The 5,427-nt window shown below is 54.0% G+C and overlaps 1 long non-coding RNA gene across 1 annotated transcript; it reads right to left on the bottom strand.

Moving 5' to 3' along the window:
- Positions 1-1,781: 1,781 nt before the first annotated feature.
- On the bottom strand, positions 1,782-4,057 carry LOC111824903. The gene is made up of 3 exons (XR_002827961.1): positions 3,840-4,057; positions 3,172-3,280; positions 1,782-1,820 (listed from the first exon to the last, which is right to left on the bottom strand). It is a non-coding gene; the product is annotated as an uncharacterized LOC111824903 (long non-coding RNA).
- Positions 4,058-5,427: the final 1,370 nt, after the last annotated feature.

Below are 5,427 nucleotides of genomic sequence, written 5' to 3'. Positions count from 1 at the left end.
CAGCAGTCCGACAAAGAGCCCCAGCACGTCTAGTGTAACAGAGGAGGAAGCCACAGCTCAGAGGGAAGTCCCATTTCTGTCTCGTCTGGAGCCCGGGCGGGCATCACTAGGTGTGCAGCTAGGGTGCCGGGCATCTGAGAACTGCGCGGGCGGACCAGTCCGTCCTTCCTGGGGCCATTTCCCAAGGCCTCTGGTCCCAGTTCTGGAAAGGGGATCGCCATCCTGAGCTCTGAGGAGAAAGGAGGCGCAAGGGCTCTGAGCTGGGAAGCGCGCTGTAAACCTTAGGCGCCAAGGCGTCAGGCATCTGAGCCTCTGGGATGCCGGTGGGGCAAGCATTTGGCCACCTTGCCCCGGTCCCCAAGGGTCACCGGCGGAGGACTGGGTTTCAGAAGCTAAAGGGGACCACATTGGTGCCTCCGGGCCTGGGGCTGGCGCTGTGTTTCTGGTTGGGTGACTGCCCATCTTCCTAATCCCCCACCTTGGCCTTCCTGGCTGAGGATGCAGGCCCCTCCCCATTTTGCTGCTTCAGGTGCTGAGGTTTCCATGGTTTCCATCTCCCCCGCAGCCCCAGGGTTCTCAGTCCCAAGGAAGATCTAGTTCATTAGCAAAAGATGAAACATACACTTAATGGGAAGGGGCTTGTCTCAGGTCCTCCAAACCTCCTGGTACTCTCTTCCCCATTCTTTGCAGCTGCCCGTGAAGTGTCACCCATAGGCTGCCCAAACCAGGTACCTTTCACATACAACAAACACGTCTGCGTCCACAGAGCCCACTTCAGGCTCTCAGCCATACAAGTACCCTCCGCACATGGATAGCCAGTCCATCTTGCACACAGGGCTGGGACACATCACCCCTCAAATGGTCCCAAACAGGAGATACTTGCATACACCATATGCCCACACACTCTCAATAGTACATGGGAATGAAATGGCCACACACATCTTCGAGATGTGGCAAATACGACTGCCCCCAACCAGTTCATGCACAAGCACACGTGTGCTTCCCTGCACACACAGCTTCCAAGCGGGCAACACCAAATGCACATACTAGTCACATGAATGTCCTTGTGACCACATGCAATCTGGTGTAAGAGCATCCAGGAGCCCCATCTCTTCTCCCAGGGCACTGCTGGGAAGTCAATAGTTATAAAAGCTTCTGGAAAGCAGTGGGGCTTTGGATAAGGCATCTAAGAAGGGGTGGGTGAGACAAGGTTGCTGCACCCAAGAGGCTGGGGACCAAGGCCTCTAGGGGTCAAGAGTGTCCTTAGCTCTTCTACCCCAAGACACTCTGCACCTCACAACCAGAGGCACTCTAGGAGGCCTCTGTCCAATTGGGATGCACCCTCCTCTCGGTCTAGCGGTCTGCTCACTTGGGAAGCTAAGTCAGTTGCCTCCACACATTTCCATAAGCCGTCCTTTGGCTCCCAGCTAGAGTAGGCACAGAAGGCAATGTGGAGTCACATAGACTTGGGTTCCAATACTGACTGCCCAACTTTATTTTTAGCTGTGCGATCTGGAGCACGTTGCTTAAACTCCCCGAAGCCTTAGTTTCCTCAGCCATAAAATGGGAATAATACAGTCCCATCAGATCCTTTATGTCCTCCAAGATGGGGATTAGTATCCCCATTTCATAGATGTGAAAGCCGAGGCTGAAAGGGAGGAGCTGGCTCTGGCTTGTGTGGCTCAGTTGGTCGGGTGTCCTCCCGTGCACCTCCTCCCGTGCACCAAAAGGTTTCTCGTTCAATTCCTGGTCAGGTCAGAGCACATGCCCGGGTTTCAGGCTCAATCTCCTGTACGGGGCGTGCAGGAGGCAGCCAATCTCTGAAAATCAATAAAGCATTGGAGCTGATATTTGAACCCAGATCTTTCTGGCTGTGAGCGCATGTAGCTGGTGGCTCCCATTGCAACAGGAGCAGAGGATAGTGACTTTCCATTGTCTTGAGAGGGAAGCCAGGAGAAGATCCCAGACTCCTGAAGTGCAGCCCTGACCCTTCCTGGGCTCCTCCCAGCTACTCTGCTCTATCTCCAGAATCAAGAGCTAGGCATCAGCTAGGTCTGGAACAGCCCTGCCCTGGGTGGGGATCAGGGCATGAGGAAGTGATGGCAAAACCTTGGATTGAGAGTCAAGGGAGACCTGGGACAAGGGTCTGCCCCTCCTTGCACCCCAGGCTCTCCATTTGTATAAGAGGGAGTACTTTACCACCTCAGACATCCGGGTATTCCCCAAGACACATGTGAGAAGAATTTTCGTTCATCGTTAGAACCAGCTGACCTTCCCCTTCTCTGTTCCTCCTCCTTCCTTCTGTCCGGGGCCTCCTCAAGGGCTACTGTGTGTCAAGCCTGTGCTGTCCACCTGGACTGCAAGCTTGCCCCAGAGGGAGGAGGCTCTGACCTGGGCAGGGTAGGCATGCTCTTGGGTGCTGCTGCTGTGGACATTAATATATTTTCCTTCTCCTCTGTGACCCATGGTGATTTGGTTATCTGATTGCCCAGATGTGCTGGGGGCTTCTGTCAGCGGGCTTCTCAGTCCCTGCCTGACTGCCATTGGTCAAGGGCACACACCTTTATACCCCCACCCCCGCACACGGCCCATCCAGGGGACACCCAGGCTGAAAGAGCATGGGGGGAGGGGAAGCCACAGTTTCCGTTGCTGTGCTGACCTCTATTGACAACCTTCACTCATTTTAACTTCCCTCCCTTGGGGCCAAGACCTTGGTGGAGATGGGTAGGGGTGAGTCAGCTGTCTCCAGAAGCCCTGGATGGGGGTGGGGAGTGGCAATCTGGTTGTATTCTTAGCCCCATCAGTAGTTTGCTGTGTAACAGCCGATCACTGCTTTGCCCTCTCTGAGCTGTAGTCACCCCATCTGTCAGTGAGGGGGTTAAACTAGATAACCCCAAGGACTTTTTTGCTCCAGAATCCAGGTCTTGGGTCTCGACCCTTACCTGTGTCATAGGATGACACGAACATTGTGGACACAATGAGACTGCAGGGTGCTTTTTAGAAAAGCCTTCCTAGTTAGGCAGGTGAACTGGGGGTCTGGGCAGAGTAGCCCAGGGGTTGGGGTGCCCCATGAGGCCAGAGCTTCCAGGCAAGGGGGAGGAGGATCAAATAGCAGCAGGCATGTCATTATAGCACCTGTGCCTGGGTCCCAGATTCTCCTCCTTCACTTACCCACTGTGAGCCCGGGCAAGCCACCCAGCTTCTGCAATCCTGGGTTTCATCATCTGTACAGTGGGAAAACCACTGCACCATTCCCTCCCAAGGTTCCAGGGAGATAACACTGAGGGAAAGAAATAACATTGTTGACCAAGCACCTACTGTGTGCCAGGCAGTTTCTGTGCCTGTGGGTGGGACAGGCCTGGTTCTGCAGATGAGCACATGGAGCCCAGGCCTGTCTGGTAATTTCTGCAAGATCTCGTATCATAGTCAGTGAGCGCTAGAGCCTGGATGCAAACCCAGTGCTGAGGGCCGACGAGCCTCTGCCCACTGGGTTAGTTCTCCTCCTCTGTTCCCGAGGATAAGCAATTGCTGTTTTACAGGATCAGGGAGCAGGCTAGAGGGCCAGGGCCAGCCCAGAGGGTTCTTTCCTGGGTGCACATAACAAAATGCCACCTATTGTGTCTACTGAGGGCGTCACTTCTGAAAGACTGCTTTCAACTCTCAGTTGTTTAGTTGTGGTGGTAGCTGCTCAGGAGACAATGTTTGTGTGTCTTGGGCCTCTTTCAATTCCAAGAGAGAAACTCAACATCAAGTAGCTTAAACATAAGAGAACTGATTGGCTTATGCAGCTGGGGGAGAAATTAGGGTGGCTGGTGACTGGAATGGAGAGTGGTACTCACCAGGGCTTGGGGCTGGTGATGGGGCTCCGGTGCTGTCTGAAACTCATTTCTGTTTCTTGCTGCTCTCTTTGAGCTAATGTGGGCCTCATTCCTTCCCCCTGGTATGTAGCCATCAACAGCCTCAGTTAAGAATTCCAGGAAAATGAGAACTTCTGTCTCCTTGGGTTTCGGTATCTGTCCCAGGGAAGGCAGCTGATTGGCCTGCTTGAGTCACATGCCCTTCCGTTGATTGGCAGCAGTTATTGTCATGGGGAGGGAGCACTGGGAATGGCCAGGGGTCAGTGCCTGGAAGAGATGAATGGGAAGTAGTGGGCCAATGGGACTCAAGTCTAGGTTGGCAGTTCCTTTTACAGTTGTGCTTACATGTCTCTGATATAATACAGTCAATGTTTCTACACCTGGGTCTCGCCCTGCACACACACACACACACACACACACACACACACGGACAGAGGGCCCACCATACCTAGTGCCTCTTTTGCACAGAGAGAGAAGCTGAGGTTGAGAGAAGAGAGCAATTTGTCACTGGTCTGAACTCTTTCTGGGGAAGGCCAGTGAGGTAGCTATTTAATGACACCAATTCCTTGCAGCCCAGGACACACACACCCTTTAAAATGTGGCTCCATTCAGAGAAGAAGTCTGTTTCCCCGCCCTTTATCTGGGCTGGCCTCGTGACTTCCTGGGACCAATGCATGTGACAGGAATGAAGCTGTACATGTCCTGAAGCCCAGGCCTCAGGGGCCTTGCAGCTCTGCTCTCACCCCCTTGGAGCCCAGCCCAGCCTCAGGTCAGAGCCCAGGCTGGACTACTAAATAGTAAGAGGCCCGTGCGGAGCGAGGCCCTGAGGCCAAATCGAGAGAGGCCCAGCTGGCCCACCCGTCCCAGCAGAACCCAGGCCTGGCTGACCCACTAGTCACATGCAGCCATGTGAGCAAGCCCAGTGAGATCAGCAAATCTGCCCCGTCAGCCACTATATTTTGACAGGATTTGTTCCATAGCCAGAGATACCTGAATAGGCCAGGCTTAAATAGCTAGAAAGCTAAAAATATGCATTTGCTTAAGATCATTTTAGAATTTCAAAGTCTGGCCACTCACCCTGTCATATCCCTGACGTTCTGGCCATCAGAGCCCCTATAAATGTCTCCATTGCTCTGGGAACAGCATGCAGTCAGTGATTGGGTTTGTCTCACCTACACTGCATCCCTGCTGCCCCATCAGGGCCAGAGAACAGCGGTTGCTCCAAAGTTGCCAAATGAATGAGTGAATGTCTCACCTAGCCTCTGCTTGCATACCGCGCCCCCCCCCCCCCCCCCCCCCGGAAAGAGCTCACCCAAAAGCAGGACCAAGGCCCCCACTTTCCCTTCCCTGAAAACAAACAAAGCCCGCCTTCTTTTCTTAAAGCGACCCTGGGGTGGGAGTGGCCTTTTCCCCCACCTCGCCCCCCCGAAAAAATCCTCCCCCAGCCCTCTTTCATTATGAAGTGGCCCGGCTTGGGGAGAAGGTTTCCCCCCCCCGTGGGGAGAAAAAACCTAGGCTTCCCCTTGGAACAAGAGTCCCCTTCCTATGGGCCGTCGGCAGCCTTAGGGAA

Source organism: Myotis lucifugus, unplaced genomic scaffold, assembly GCF_000147115.1.
Source record: "Myotis lucifugus unplaced genomic scaffold, Myoluc2.0 scaffold_10975, whole genome shotgun sequence".
In the NCBI taxonomy this organism is placed as follows: Eukaryota; Metazoa; Chordata; class Mammalia; order Chiroptera; family Vespertilionidae; genus Myotis; species Myotis lucifugus.
Note: the sequence above shows the minus strand (reverse complement) of the source record. Positions and strands in the feature narration are given on the sequence as shown.